This window comes from Canis aureus, chromosome 1 (assembly GCF_053574225.1).
Source record: "Canis aureus isolate CA01 chromosome 1, VMU_Caureus_v.1.0, whole genome shotgun sequence".
In the NCBI taxonomy this organism is placed as follows: Eukaryota; Metazoa; Chordata; class Mammalia; order Carnivora; family Canidae; genus Canis; species Canis aureus.
The window spans coordinates 30446046-30463047 of NC_135611.1; the positions used below are offsets into that span (position 1 = coordinate 30446046).

The 17002-nt window shown below is 38.0% G+C and overlaps 1 long non-coding RNA gene across 4 annotated transcripts; it reads right to left on the reverse strand.

Moving 5' to 3' along the window:
* Positions 1-2315: 2315 nt before the first annotated feature.
* On the reverse strand, positions 2316-16999 carry LOC144312043 (uncharacterized). Of its 4 annotated transcripts, none has more exons than XR_013377464.1 (5): positions 16890-16999; positions 15896-16099; positions 13328-13375; positions 4848-4988; positions 2316-2458 (listed from the first exon to the last, which is right to left on the reverse strand). It is a non-coding gene; the product is annotated as an uncharacterized LOC144312043 (long non-coding RNA). The 4 variants fall into 4 exon arrangements; XR_013377466.1 differs by having other exon boundaries at positions 16594-16993; XR_013377467.1 differs by lacking the exon at positions 13328-13375.
* Positions 17000-17002: the final 3 nt, after the last annotated feature.

The following is a 17002-nucleotide window of genomic DNA, read 5'->3' on the forward strand; positions in this document are numbered from 1 at the left end:
GAGAACCTTATCCATAAGAAAAGAGATATGAATTTTAGTACCATCTGTTCATTGGAAGTCATATTCCAGAGTTCATGAGAAATTAATTTTTTAAAAACACACAGCATTGTGAAAGATGTCAAAATACTATCAAAACATGCCTAAGGAGAACCTTATAATCAAGATACCCTGTTGCTGAGCAAAATACAAACTTATCTAGAGCAAAACTTTTCTTGCATATCGGCTAACGGGAATTATGGAATCAGTGGTGATAAGAGATAGCTTAAAACAGTGCTAATTGCTTTCCATGGATATTTTGCTTCTTCATCAAGGAAAACAGGCCTTTATAAGGAATGGAAGGTTGAGGGGGAAAACAATGGGTTGCTTCAGGACTTGAAAACAGAAGTAATTGATAAGAAAAATATGTCTCTTGCATGGGCAGAGAGGGGTATCTGTTTCTGTCTCCATACAAAATACAAGAAACTTCACAATTTCCACAACTGCGTTTCCGATTTTAATTCGTCTACATTTTCGTTCACCGATTCTGCCTCCATCCCCGATCACTGAAAACAAATCAAACTTCTGCTTTGTCGTTGCTGGGAAACTGAGTTTCATTGTTACACTCAAGCAAACAGAGTTAGGGATATTTTGAAAGGGAGATCCCGAAGGGATGCCCCTATATAAAACAGCAAATCATAACTGGCAAATGAGTTGCCATAAACATCTGCACTTTGGCACGTTACTCAGAACACTAGCAACCTCCAAAATGCAGAAACGTGTGATTTTAGAGCTGGGCTCACTCTTTCGTCCCCCAGATTAGAGGCCGTGGTATGCTGGACTGGATTAAACCGAGGAGGAATCTGTTTATCCCTCCGCTTTTAACACCAATCAAAAGCACTGTCCCTCTCTTGAAGGTGCTGAAATGCAAAGCAAGCTCCTTGCTCCTTTTCTCTCTCTTGGTGGCATTTGAAAGTGTAAAGCTTTGAATACCAATTGCTTGAACTGGACATATGTGAATCTCTTCTAATCCTACTAATCCTGTCCCCAAGTGCTTCTTTGTATGTGGAGGCAGCACACATAGATCTAAGTAAAAGTGGCCATAATCCTGGAAATGTGGAAAAATGTCCCAGTGTGAGAGATGCAGAGGGACCTGCCGAAGAAACTATTGTGTAGTTCAAGGAAAAGAGAAAATATGAAGGAGCCCTCTCACCTTTCCTGAGCTCCTGGGAGGAGAGCAAACCCCACGCAGCAGGACACCTCCCTTGCAAACAGCCTTGGTGCACTTGAGCAAACTCACAGACCCGAGACTTAGTAAAGGCTGAGAAATTCACCCGGCGGCTGCTTTCAGTGGCTTGAACCCAGCAGGCCAGGCCGCAGGGACGTGCGGACTTCATTATGCCCCAGAGTTTCCTTTACAAGGAGCCGGCGTGTTTACAGATTTCTGAGCCGGGGCTCCTGCTGCAAACAGAGGGGGGAGGGGCGGAACACTCTGTTGAAAACCCAAGAAATAAAATAATCCTACAGACGCAACCTTGTCAGGACTTTTCAAACAGAAGCAGGAGACAGACGGCCAGTTTCTAAATGACTGTTTTGCCCAGACAACCCTGGCTCGGTCCTGACTGCGATTGTCAGTGAGGAGGGACGGCAGCTTTTGAACTTTCTAAAGGAATAGTGGCTGCTTTTCCCATCCTCGTGAAGAATGCGTGAATCCATCCATTCACAAATAATAACTTCTGCAAACAGACCATTTTAAAGTTTGTGGCATATTTGCTTACTGATTTTTGAATCCAGTTATGCGGGCAGCCCGCTGATTAGCAGAAAGTGTTGAGTGTTTTTTTTTTTTTAAAGAATAGAAAATTTCAGTTGTACAAGACTTGTGAGAAAGATAATGTAGATATTGCCATTTCCACGTGAAGTTTTTGAAAAGGTATTATAGTTATACTAAATACAGTTCGTTTATCTGAATGGATACAGTTTTTTCAGCTCAAGTGAGCCTGAAGTATTTTAGAAGATCCATGAACAAACACAACAAAAAGATGCATGGACACAACACTCCATCCAGGTGGTTGTTGTAATTTAAAGTTGTCTCAGGACACACAATTGAAACATCTTTATTTCTTCTACTTCTTAGATCTGTTTCTGTTGTTGTTCATTTGTCATTTTTAAAAAGTATTAATTGCTTTTGGAAACTATGTGGAAAATTCTAGGCAGACGATATTTTCAAAGCCCAGGACCTGGTAGGGAAATGGTCTTAATTAATTAATTAATTTATTATTATTATTATTTTTAAGATTTTATTTATTTATTCATGAGAAACACAGAGAGAGAGAGGCAGAGACACAGGCAGCGGGAGAAGCAGGCTCCATGCAGGGATCCTGATGGGGGACTTGATCCCGGGTCTCCAGGATCACACCCTGGGCTGAAGGTGACGTTAAATCGCTGAGCCACCCGGGCTGCCCAAGTCTTACTGTATGTAATACTGAAAGAGAAATTTGTACCATAAGTAACCAAAATAGAGTATAGAATGTTTAATGTAATAGAAGCCAAATATATATAAATAAACAACTGCAGAAATGGCCAGCTTCTTCCACACCAGAAAGAAAAGTTGAGATAGTTTTGAATAAAAATAGTAGGCTGGGAGATGTTGTGGAGCTGAAGCCAAGAGCAAAACACAAACAAACAAAACCTTCCCCCGAAAGAGACCTTTTTTAAAGGTCTTGTTACTTTAACAAAACTTACTATGTGTCAGGCACTATTCTAACGGACTGAACAAATGATAACACACTGCAGCATCATTAACAGCCCCATGGAATGGTTTTGTAATTATCCCCATTTTACAGATGAGGGAAATGAGGGGGTCAGAGAGGCAGTATAACCTGGTCCAGGCCTGTAGCTCCTGAGCCAACCAGCTCCTGGCCTCTCCTCAGCTGCCTTTGCTTCTGACATACCTGTTCTGAACATATTATTGTCTAGATCTAAAATGTACAATAGTCAAAAAAAAAACTAACATAAACACTTTAAGAGCATTAATGATAAGATAAAGAAAAGCAGAATGAAGGCCATGATAGTCTGCATCTCCTGGTAACAAATTCCAGTACAAATGTGAATCTCAGGGAGCTAATAAGTGTTTGTGAGATTGTCAGAAATGAGCTCTAAGAAAGTTCTCAGTGAAAGTGATGGCATTCAAATCCCATTGAATTCTTCCATATATCCTGAAATCCTAAGAAATATTTCTCAAATGCGTAGTTTCAAAGATCTCCACAAAGTAGAACACTGAGGCATTTATTTAGACCAGATCTGTGACCGTGGGAGAACAATTTCCCCCATGTGTGACTTAGTTTCTTTATCTGTAAAACAAACTTGAAGGTCTGATCTATCTCTAAAATACTTATGGTTCTGTAAGGAGTTACAGGGTTAGGGGACTACAAGTTAAATAGGACTTGGCCTTGGGATTCAGTTACCTATGTCAGAGACCTCTTGTCCCCTGCTCACATCTTTAGCCCATGTTTTCCTAAAGCCTTTGCTATTGGTAAACAGCTTCACACATGGGCACTTGACACTTCTCAAGTCTCATCTTTTGCACCATGGCTTCTGATGCCAGAGTTGGTCTTGTACATGCATTAGACCTGGAAGGGCAAGGGAGTTCACAGCCCATCAATGACATCCCATGACCCTGGATCAATGAGGGAGGGGAAATAGTGGATAGATGTACTTTTATTCTGTCCCCTGGCAGATGATTCTGAGGTGCTTTTATTCAGCTCTTCAGAGGGTCTTGAATGGACAGAACCCCAATTACCCACACTGGTCACCGAAACAAATGCAATCGGACTATATTAAAAGGTGTACGGTGTTTGGAATTCGGGAGATGTTACTATATTCCTACATAAACTCATCAATCCCCATGTATTTGCCACTACATCTAATAAAAACATGGACAGGGAGCATTGGCTCAGGAGGATTTAGCAAGAATACAGAAAGAACTAAAAGCTGTGTCAGAGAACTCAACAGGTTGAGTCTGGAGAATAGTATTCATCAGAGAGCATAATTTATATTATTAAATGTTAGAAGAATTTTTCTTTGGTCAATGGGTGGAAGCCAAAGAAAGACAATTTTAAAATAAATTTTTAACAATTAGAAACTTGAAAAGAGGGTGAATTGCTTTGTCATATAGCATATGTCCCAATCAGAATGAATTGAATGGCTCTTGGCAAGAAGGAGAAGGGGCTAGCTGAACTCTCAGATAAAGTACATGTAGCTTTCATTTGAAATCTGACTTGGCAAATGTAAATCTGTGCTGGGTTCTAACATTGTTTCATGGAACTTATGTGAAATTTGTAACATTGCAGGAAATTCTGACCATAAAACAAAACAAGAAAAATGAGATTGATTTCTGATTAACTAAATTCACACTTGCAACATATGCCAAATGTGGCAAAAATGGTTAATCTCAATTCATTAAGAGAATTAATGAAGAAGTTAAGCTATTTGTCAAGTATCAGACTATAACTGAGACTCAGCTGATTGCATTGCATGGAATTTTTGACTAGAATTCTAGTATATGGAGGAGACTCTTTGAGAATTAAAGGGCGGGAAGAAACTTTCTGAAATCCACCTTGCCAACTTTTTCCCATGCGCAGGAACCTGTGTGGTTTGCAGATGAAGAAAAGGACTTGGGTGGAGAACTCTACCTATAACCTAATTGATGATGGATGACCTTTTACTAAGCTGAGATTTATTCTGTATGTTAAGAGAAATGTGATAATGCTATTTTAAAAATATTTCTAATATAAACTACTGATTAGTTGGGTGTAGTGCAGCCTTGGAAAAATGTCTAAGCAGGAAAGTGATATCGATTTTCTTATTACTACCTTAATTGTTGATTCCTGTTGGAGCAGTCTTCCAGCTTCAATACTGAATTCCAAGATCAAACAAGATCTTCCTAATTACTAGGGTAATGAGTACAAGCTCACAAGCAGAGTTATGTTCATAAGTACACGTTTCAAAGCATCCTGAAACAAAATAAGATTTATAAAAAAAGATTTTATTTATTTATTCATGAGAGACACACAGAGAGAGGCAGAGACACAGGCAGAGGGAGAAGCAGGCTCCCTGCAGGGAGCCCGATTGATCCCGGGTCTCCAGGATCAGGCCCTGGGCTGAAGGCAGCGCTAAACCTAGGAGCCATCCGGTTGGCCCATTAAGATTCTAATTTTGGCTCTAATCCAGTATACTTGGCCTCTCTTAGAATACACCAAGGGAGGACATTTTGTGCAATGCGCACTATTAAAAAATGTGAAATTTAAGCAGGAACATGTGCACGGGTATCCATAAAACCCTTTTGAGTTGTCTTTCTTATCATGTCTAAGGACCGCGGGCAAGTTCCTTTTGGTCCTGCACCCTGCTCACATTTCGTCAAGTTCCTGAACCAATTGGTTTTTCAGTCCACGGTGAGTCAGCTGGAGCTAGCACACGCTTTCTTCTGGAATGCAAGCCGGAGCTGTTGGTTCAGACCCTGGTTCCACATTGGGAGCTACTAAAGGTGTGCTCCTAAGGCCGTCTCTTGGTTAGTCCTCAATAGCATTTCTTGGTCCACAGTCCAATTTCTGTTATTTTTGCATTCTTTTATTCTTTTAATGTACATAGGAAGAAAAGGCTATTGCTAATTACTGTCTCAGAAGTCAAAAGCTGCAAAGTTGGTGGATGTGGGTACTTAAAGCTGTTAGAATACTCACTACTTATCTCTAAGACTCCAGTGTCAGGATAAGTTGGACACAAAATGAGTTAGAATGACACTAGGTCACTTGCCATCCTTGAGAAAATTTCCATGTGGCGAGGTACATCATAAAACACCACATAATCTCCAACCCAGTGGCACATCCCTGTTACGTATTAATCCGGCTATGAGAGACCCAATGCTTAGTCAAAGAATGGGGTCCTCAAGTTCCAAAAATTGTGAGCCATCTTCTGGCACAGCACATCTGCTTATTTTATGTCTAAGAACTGTGGTCCTGGAAACTATTTTTTTGGTACCTTTATAAAGTGAGTGTCTTTTTGATTGCATAATTATTTATGGTAAAGTTTATACAGATGTGTTCAATAGGTATTTTATTTTCTCCCATTATTCAGTCCATTAGAAATATTTTAAATTCAACTCTTGTGAAGATGAGTTCCAGAAAGGAAAGTTAACCTCAGAAGTATTATCAGAAGCTATTTAAAGTAGCTATAAGATGGTCTCTGTCTCTGTCTCTCTTTTTCTCCAATTGAGTCATACCTTTGAACTTATTCTTTGGAAGTTTAGGGAATACTGATTTTTTTTTAATACTGGGGAAAAAATAAGGCTTTTTTTCCCTCCAAACACCTTGGGCAAATCACATGTTTAAAATTTGTTCTTGTATTTATTGGTTTTGCAAAAGAAGGTGTTGTCTTACACAGTATTTGCAATCAAAAGAAAAACATTTGTTTGAGAAAAGGCAGTTTGTGAAAAATGTTTCTGGTCTTTTATAATTCTCATTAAAAGAATATCTGGCAAATTAATAAAAATAAAGTAAGAACTTGAAAAGTGACAAAATTTTACTTAGACAACGTAGAATTACAATAGCCATTATGGGGAATGGTCAGTTAGGCAAAATTGTTGATTTAAGAAGTGCACTTGAGGGTGTGTGGGTGGCTCAGTCAGTTAAGTGCTCAACTCTTGATTTCAGCTAAGGTTGTGATCTCAGGATCATAAGGTATGAAGCCTGCTTAAGATTCTCTCTCCCTCCCCCTCTACTACGCTCATCGGCCCTGTCAAAAAAATAAAAAAGTGCACTTGAAAGCAAGGGTTCCCAAATCAAACAAACAACAGAATGGGATGCCTATTTTAATTGGCACCCACAAGCCTCCAATAGCTTCATTGAAAGATCTATTGCAAAAGGCTAATGAAAATTTAAGGACACAAGAGGTACTTAAACAAGAGACAATAAGACTGATGTGATGCCTCTTGCTTTCCTCTATCCTCCTTTGCCTCAGTATTCATGTCCTACTAATCCTCTATCTGAATTATCTTTCTGCTCTGAAGAGACTATTAAATAATTGCCTTTTAAAATACATCACCCGGGAAGCCTGGGTGGCTCAGTGGTTTAGCACCGCCTTTAGCCCAGGGCATGATCCTGGAGACCCAGAATTGAGTCCCACGTCGGGTTCCCTGCTTGGAGCCAGCTTCTCCCTCTGCCTGTGTCTCTGCCTCTCTCTCACTCTCTCTCTGTCTCTCATGAATAAATAAATAAAATCTTAAAATAAATAAATAAATAAAATACATCACCCAAGGCTGCAGGCAATCTTCAGATAGCTTTCACATCTTGGCCAAAGTCAAAACCAAGAGCCATAGTTAAAGAATTTCTTAAACCTAAGGAGGATCCCTAAAAGTTTCCTGAAGAATTTAGAAGCCTTATTAGGGTCTATGAGTTGGAGCTGGTTGTGTACAGGGTGGTAGGATGTGGTGAAGCCCCCAAATGGACGCAGGAAGCAGAATGGCATAACCCCGAGGATAATAAGCAAGATCTTTGCTCTTCAATGTGGTCCCCTATGGACCAGAAAATACTGCAAACAGCAACTAATCTTTTGGCAGTTATTCCTAGAGTCTTCCCTGCCCACACTGACTGGTCTGTTTTTCAAACAAGTAAACAACAAAAAGATGAATCTGGGCAGACTTTAAAGCCTCTCTGGAAGCTCTTTTTCCATGGCATTTTGGGTTTCATACAATAAATGAAGTCCCCTCCCCCCATCCCCTCTCTATCTGCCTTATTTGTAAATAAATTATCTCCAAAGATCAGTGGACTCGTTAAAGGGCAGAAAATAGTATGTAATGGCACTGGTCTGATTTAACTGATGACTGTCACTGAGCACTTTGAAAGGACTTTGGAACAAGACTGTAAATGAAAGTCCTCCAAGTTCTTAGCCTTATAGCTGCAACAGCCCCAGGCCCAGAAACCAAAACAACAACCTGTGCCTTCCCCACTGCACCCTCTAATGGGATCCATTATCAAAATGCTGTCCCAGAAATAAGTGTCTCATTTGTAATCAACTAAAACACTGGGGAAAAGATTGCCCTCAAAGGTTTTGTTTAAATCCTTCTCTATCAACTCAAGTTCCCCCATATCTTCCTTTGAAGGGAGGCCCCCAGATGTGCCCCTTCCAGGTTGATGGGACTCTGAGAGATTTTCTGGTAAAACTACCAGTCATTCCTTTAAACAGCCAAGGGAAAACTAAAATTAAATGTAATAAAAATCCTTGTCAAATTCTGGTAGATACTGGAGCTACACTCTACTTTGGATCTCATTAAGAGCTTGTAGATACGATTCTGGGAAAAATGTCAGAAGCTAGCTAAGGTTGAGAATTCTTACCAGAGTCAACTTGTCTGGGTATCTTATCTACAGTACCTGGTAAGGAGAGGAAGATAAAGTTTCATACTGTTGCTTTCTTTTACAAATTCAGGCCCATTGGTTATTGGTTCCTTCTCTTCTGAGGATAGCTATCGCCTTCTCACTCGAACCCTTTTCCATTCTGAGAATCTGGCTTGGCTTTCTGCGCCTGGGCAATGCAGGTTGTTGGTTCTTATATATTCAGGCATTTCAACCATTGGGTTGGGGTGCAAAATTGTGGCTAGACAGAAAGGTGGATTGTACTCCATTTGTGACTGGGATCCTTCCAATTTGAATCCAATTTATGTAAATAAAAAGGTTTGTATTGTTACAATTAATTCACAGCTAAAATTTTAGAACAGAAACTCTAAGTTCTCTTTCCATGTCTGTCTGTATGTTTATATGTGTCTACAAATGTATATTGTATATATGTGATATGTTTCTACCTCTGGATGGTATTACCAAACTTAATTTGTAAGGGCTCTGTTTGGTTGATTTGAAGACAAGTGCTTGTATGGATTGAGTATTCCAACATTTTCAGAAACATAGAAATTAACCCAAATGTTTTTCAAGTTCACGTGATCTAAAATTAATCTTTAGTAAATAAAAACTAGCTTAAGTTTGTTGGTTTAATTAAAACAGGCATGTCTTTAGAATTATCAACATTAAATATAATACTTTTATTCTACCTAGGCTTATTAAAGGTCAAGTAAGTTCTTTATTTTTCTTAAAAGATTTGTTAGCAAAACAAAAAATAAAAATAAAAAAAAATAAAAAAAAGATTTGTTAGCAAGAAAAATAACTTTGGATGATGGCTTACTTTGTCTAATGTCTCATGGAGTTTTCATAGGTAGTCTAAATATAACTGCTAAGAAACATGACTTAAATAGATATAAGTGGGGTAAGAGTTTTTAGGTGAATTTTGCAGCAATGATTATGTTTTACGGTATGTTTGCTTGAAAAAGATTCTAAAAATGTTTTCAGTTACTTGAAACTTCAGAGTTTTGCTAAGTTAAGTTAAATGATGGATAGTCATTGACCATCTAATTCACTTCCAAATAAGATCAAATCCTAAAACATTACTTAACAAAGGTTTATCTATTTTTGGCTTCTTATTAACAATAAACTTAAGATATGTGGGTCTCTAAGTAAACATTTTGTGCCCCTTTGAAAAATTTACTGTGAAGGAGAATGTACTTCTAGAAATGAGAAAATGTATTTATAAATCCGCCAGTCTGCAGAATGCTAGTGTAAGAGACAGGTTACAATTGCTTATTTCTTACTTTTCACTAGAAAGTGAGGATTTTAATCAATATATATAGTTAAAAGTACTTAGAAATAATAAGGGTAAAAGGAAACAACTCTATATGAAAGGTAGAGAAGGAAAGTTGAGTGAGGGATGCTTGGGTGGCTCAACGGTTGAGCATCTGCCTTTGGTTCAGGGCATGATCTCAGAGTCCCGGGATCGAGTCCCACTTCGGGCTCCCTGCATGGAGCCTGATTCTCCTTCTCCTGTGTCTCTGCCTCTCTCTCTCTCTTTGTGTCTCTCATGAATAAATCAATAAAATCCTTTAAAAAAAATGAAAGTTGAATGATTGTTCAAAATAGAGAAAAAGAAAAACTAGGACAAAACTGTAGAAGTTTTATGGAAAAGGAATCTTGGAAAAGGAATTTGGATAAACTGCAAAGATTGAAATTAATTTCTTCAAGCTTTTTTGAAAAAATAAGTTTCATTTTCAAAGTATATTAGTAAAAAATTAGAATTTGGTTTTCTATTAAAAGGACAGTTTTCTTGGGCTTTCTGTATGCTTTTGATAACAAATTATGAAAAGTTTCTTTACCTTTTAAGTAATCTGCCTAAGTAACAAAGATTTTGTGTCTTACCAAGATAATTTAGTATGCTTCATGTTATCTTTATCAAGTCTTTGATTACTTAAAACAAAGAACAAAATAAGCAAAAAAAAACCCCAAAAAAACAAAAATCAAAAAACTTCTCAATATTAAAGGAGCTAACTTTTTCTCACCACTCTGTAAACTTCTGTATTTGCCTTTGATGTTTTCTATAGTCATTTTGGTTAAGTGAATATTTTTTTTTACAAACTCCCCATATATCAAATTCTAAATAAAACCTTTTAGACCTGAAGTTAACTTTGGGATTTTCTAGAGGGTTCTTGAAAAATCTCAAACAATTTGTTCTTTCTCTTTATAAAAAGGGAGATATTAAATGAATTATGCTTATTTGGTATGTTAATTATGTGGTAAGCATTGTCAAATAAGAAGTAACACTTCTTTATGTTGTATTTGTATAGGTATATGTTATAAGTGTTCTAGAAATTATATGCAATTTTTAAAGTCTGATGTGTACTGGTATAATGTTATCAGTCATTACCTTAAAACATTATCTTAAAATTATTATCTTAACACATTGTATGTTACTGAAATAACCAAATTTCCTTATCAATCCCATTATACTTAGCTCTCATCAGATCTTTAACAATGGGCATTTGTAAGTTGTCATTTATGGACAGTTATTGTTCTACTCTGATGATTTTGCAAAAGTGAGACTTATGTGAAAAGGACCCTACCAATAACTCTCAATTATTGACACTGCTGTCAAGGTACAGTGTTGAACCTTGGATGCATAGCTTACAACTAAAGAAAGCTCCATTTAACATCTAGTCCAACTCAGGTCCCTACTTTATTGTGTCAGACTCCCTAACTCTGGGATCTATTTACCTATCCCTAACAACCCCTAACCTGGGGAACCTTGATTCTGGATTCTTGATTCTCTGCACAAAGATTGGAACACAAGACAAGAGTCATCAAAATTAAACTGTTAATGGTCTACAGTTCCTGAAATTTTACTGGCCTCTCTGGCTGTCACATTTCCAGTCTTGAGCCATAGATTCAAACAGGAATTACTGGAAAGTATTCTTGACTCCAAGTTAGCATCCTCTGGTAGATCACTGCTCTGTTGGCTAGGAGTAAGTACAAATGAGGCTATGACCAGGAACCTCACCTTAACCCTTGGAGATATTGCAGAATCTGTTGCTAAAGCAATAGCTGCCCTTCAAAAATTCCTAGATGCTATGGCCCAAGTTGTTTTGGGGAATAAGATAGCTCTTGATTATCTTTTTAGGAGAGCAAGGATGTGTTTGTCCTATGGCCAATACCACTTGCTGCACTTGGATTGACATTTCTGGGGAAGTCGAAATTCTGGGATCCCTGGGTGGCACAGCGGTTTAGCGCCTGCCTTTGGCCCAGGGCGCGGTCCTGGAGATCCGGGATCAAATCCCACGTCAGGCTTCCTGTGCATGGAGCCTGCTTCTCCCTCTGCCTGTGTCTCTGCCTCTCTCTCTCTCTCTCTCTGTGACTATCATAAATAAATAAAAATTAAAAAAAAAAAAAAAGAAATTCAAAAGATCACTTGTCTTAAGAAAGTGACCTTACAATGAGGTCTTTCTTTGATTTATTTGATTCTGATTGGCTTGGGTCTTGGAAGCCGTGGCTCTGAAGTACATTTCAGACATTGGGAATTTTTCTGCTTATGATAATCATAGTAGTCTTTTTGCTGTGCTGAGTTCTCTCAAAACCTTTAAATAGTAAGTTCACATGTGACAGCCATCAAGCAAATGATCATCTTAAGACCAGAATATCAGAAAGAGAATGAAGAGAATGAAGGACTTAAAGAATTTGAACTTGAAGTTGTGACCCGTGAATACCATAGAAAGATTCAGCAAAAAGATGTAACACCTGATTAGCAGAAACTAGAGAACTTCAAAGGGGTAGCCTGGAGTAACATTAATACCTTAAATTTTGATCACATCTCTCAAGACTCAGAGTGTGATCAAAAAGGGGAGAATAGGTAAAAAGAAGAAAAGTCCCCAAATAGAGTCACTTATGCTAAGCCCCACATCACCAAACCTAGATTTACCTTAATTACAGTTTGTCTTCTCCAAGAAATGGAATCTTAAACCAGGAATCACCTGGTTAGTATTAATGAGGTAATACTAACCTGATACGTGATAGACTCTTGCTCTCCTAAAGAAAAATACCCTTGCCACAACTAATCCACTTTTTGTTAGTATGACTCACTTGTCCCCTCACTCTTTTCTGCCTGTAAAAGTCTTTTTGTACAGCTTTTCTATGCCTCTTTTTATCTGCTCTATAGAATGCAGCCCAATTCATGAGTCACTGAAAAAAAGCCGATACAATCTTTAATATTTACTCATTTGAATTTTTTAACATTACAAATCATCTAAAGCAGAAAATGCAGGCCATCATTGCCCATGCAAAATGGTAGAAAAATGGGGTTAACAGAAGAAAAAATATGACATTTAATGAATGAAATGGAATTAAAAGCCAATGGGCATTTGATTTCTCTTATCCACACTCCTTACATGTAGACAGGAAAATAGCTCTTGGGGCAGTTCATCCCATTGCTTCCTTTCTTAATTTTCTTTTGGTTATCCTTGTAAGAATGGGAAAGAACTGGTCCTCACCCAAGAAGCTTTGTTGTTTTTTTATCCCCCAAGCAAAACTCATCAATAATCTGAAATGGTTTAACACCCCTTGTTGGTATTATTTAGGTATTTCTGAGAATGCTAATGAACAATTCAATTTGGCACTTTAGAAAAACACAATCTGGTAGTGTTATTTGGCTGTTATTCACACTTGCTAATGATTGACTCTCTTTGGCTTTTATGTGTTGGAGTCCAACCCACCACGTTTTTCAGGGGGCAGGGCTGAAAAGCAAGTAACTAGCTTATCATAGGTGAAACTTGTAAGCTTGAGGTTTAAACTGGGGCCTGCTTAGACACTACCTACTCAACACAAGACTAAATGGAACAAAATAAAGTCTGGCCATGTTCATCAGGGTCGCCATTGTGGTGGCATGCAAATATTTACCAGGCATTCATTGTATGGGAACACTGTGTTAAATACATTACCAGGCAAGGTAAACAGACATAGTCCTTGACCTTCTGAGGTGTTATAACCTAAAAGTGTGGGGGCAATAGAGATAAATATATAAATGATTAAAAGCAAATATTCTGTGCTCACTCTTTTCCTAGTGCTCACCAGATAGAGGCGCAGGAGAAACACTTAACATTAATCGAGCACCTGAAAACAGTTTCTGTTTCTGACATTTTTGCTTTTCAGGAGAAAGATAAAAAGCAAGCATAATTCTCCCTTCCCTCAATTTTCTAGATGGAACATTGGAACATTATCAATTGTATTTCATTAATTCCAGGGAATATAGTCCAGGAGACAAGTTACATCTAGAAAAACCCAGAAGTCAATAACTATACAAGTTTATATAAGGATGAAGTTGTTCTATTATTAGTTTTGCAGGAAGAGCTGTGTTGTCCTGACCTTTTTACTTTCTTAGAGCAACATCTCTATGCCCCTCCACTCTATTGCATGCTTTTCTTATTTTTCTGTCTGAGAAGAAATCTTTAAGGGATATGGAACTTATAGACATTATATCTAAATAGCACTTTCGTGCTTTGGTCATTTGTTGCCAGGAATTATTCTGGGAAAATGATAGCTCTGGAAGGTCAGCTAATCCTAGCCACCACTCAATCCCATGGTGGAGGTGGGGGTGGAGAGCTCAGTGTTCCCAGATGTAGAGGGATGAGCAGGGGATTAATCCCCTCTACAAACATATCCTCTCCTGACCCATATGTGCATCGAGGGTAAGAAGTTTCAGTTGAAACATTTCTTTCTTTCTTTATTTGTGTAACTCAGAAAGTAGGCTACCCTCTGCTTAGTGATGAGGGGTTCCAGTTCGGCAGATAAGAAAGATACTGAGTGATTCTAGCAGATTTCAGTACCAATTCTACCCCCCAGGCAATAAGGGAGAACCAGTTATGTATGGGTTTATAAGAGCTTGAGGTCTGGGATTGTTAATCTTCCATTTCTCTCTCTCTTTTAAAGACTGGTTTAAATAAGACTGATACCAAGGCACCTGTGTGGCTCACTCTGTTGAGTGTTTAACTCTTGCTTTTGGCTCAGGCCATGAGCTCAGGGTTGTGAGAGCAAGCCCCACCACCTTGGAATCCACACTGGACCTGGAGTCTGCTTGAGATTCTCTCTCTCTCTCTCTACCCCTCATCCTATGTGGGCATGTACCCACTAAAAATAAATAAATAAATAAAACTTTAAAAAAATAAGACTTTGGGGTGCCTGGGTAGCTCAGTGAGTTAGATGTCTGCCTCCAGCTCAGGTCATGATCCTGGGGTCCTGCAATTGAGCCCCACTGAGCTCCCTGCTTAGCCAGAAGTCTGATTTTCCCTCTTCCTCTCCCTCTGCCTCTCTCCTGCTAATGCTTTATCGCTCTCTCTCTCAAAAAAAATCTTTAAAAAAACCCAAGACTGATATCTGGCCTAAATAATATTAAACTATATTAATTAAAAGAGTAAATAAATATATAATGGTTTGACAGGTAACTTGTAGAGATAGTATCTCCCAATCAAGTATATTATCATATTAAATTATTGAATGTTTTTTTCATTTTATCACAGATAGTGGCTTTGATTGAGACAATGGAGTGAAACCTCAAAACATTTTGAGTTTAATAAATCTCATTACTAGCAGAATGACTATCATCAATTATTCCAAAGCAGATCCAGTAAATTCTGCCGGCTACTCATTTTCCAAAACTTGATCACAATGCTTTAAAGTGACAAAGAGAGGTTCTTTATCTTTAAATCCATTTGCTTTTTACCATATTAGTACAATTTATTTGTGATGTTGTTCAAGCATTTGTTTAATGTAAACTCTGTAGCAATTCATTTATAGTTTGAAAACCATAAATAGGCTGTTGGCAGCAACTTCTGTGGCACTGGGTATGTGAAATATATGTACAGAATTAGGAGATACTAATATTGTTTAAACTATAATATAAATTTATTTAGATTTTAATGTCAACATGTGCCATTGTAGCCATCTAAGTACACTTAAAACATAGAGAATCTAGGGGTGCCTGGGTGGTGCAGTTGGTTAAGCGCCCAACTCTTGGCTCAAGTCATGATCTCAGGATCATAAGATTGAGCCCCAAGTCAGGCTCCATGATCAGCAGGGAGTCTGTTTGAGTTTCTCTCCCTCCTCTGTCTACCCCTCCTCCTGCTTGTACCTGTCTCTCTAAAATAAATAGATCTTTAAAAATACGTAGTGAAAACAAATACATAGTGAATCCATTATGAGAGATGTCAACAGCTTTTCATCAACTCAGTTTCAGATGAGGAAACTGTAGCCCACAGGATTAAGGCAGGGTACTTAGAGCAGACAATAAAAAGCACCCATCTTGTCACAAATGAAATTTAGCCTAAACTATTCACAAGTCAAGGAGAGAACTGATCCTTAAATTCTGACCCTTAAAACCCCTGCTGAACCCTGGTGTGAAAAAATATTCTGAACCAATAGCAAACATCACTCGATTTTTCTAGAGTATACTTCAAAGCTTTTCTTTACTTAAAGAATAAACAAAACAATATTTTGCATATGTATAATATTACCGTATCCTTTATGAGTGCTATTAATCTTCATAGTTGAAACAGCAGAAATTCAAAGAAAGTTGTTCACTGATGTTTTCACAGCTGGTAGAGAGGACAGACAACATCACCACCATATTTAGTTATGGGTATAGGGAGGTTGCTGATTTTCATTAGATTTTCAGTTTCAAGTGCAGGCATTTGCTGATAGGATAAAGCCATTTAAGACTGTTGAGGAAAAAAGATGGTAGAATTGAAGGGATTCCCAGCTGCCACTTTGAATAGGGATTTCTGGAAGCTTCTCAGGCTTTGGAATATTAAATGGCACTCAAATGAGTGGTCTCAGTCCAGTTATAGAAATGAAAGCATGAGTAGTCCTTAGGCACTACTGAATAATCAAATAGATACATTGGCTCATTTACTATTATTTCTTGATTATGGGTTCACTACTTCAAAATAAAAATATTTAAACTCAGGAAAATATGTTGAATATTGAATGGACTATAAGACATTATAGTTCTTCCCACAACATTTAAAATTCCCAGCATCTAATGCTTATTGAGATTCTCTCTGTCCAGGTCAATAGAGTAAAAAAGATAGCTCTTAATGATCACAGTTGCCAGATCTTTTTAATTACTAGTGTTCTAGAAGTAACAGGTGAATTCTTTTGCCTAGTGGTTCCCCCAGTATTTTCCAAATGAAAAAGGCTTCATTTGACTGACCTGTCACAAAACAGTTACAGGATTTAGCCTGGAAAATTGTCTAACTTTCAAAGATTGTTATTGAAGAACGTTTTAGGAGATCCCTGTGAATGCTTTGAAAGAATTGTGAATGTTCTGATTTCGAGCTTGTTTAAAAGAAACATGGTACTCAAGAGCTGCGACAACAAACCTTCTCACTTAGTTGAAGAAAGTGCTAACTAAATGCATTCCAGGTATTCACCTTTTTTCTAATTCTGCCTGCTGTTGAGTCTCTACAGGGTATATCAAGAGGCTCTAAAATGATTTTATCATCTAACCTCTGGAGTTTACCAGTTACTGTTGGAACTCCTGCTCTGGTCAGAGTAAATTCAGAAAAAATAATTATGCAGGACCAAGCTGCTAGGAGGGATGTTGGGGACATGTCGACTCA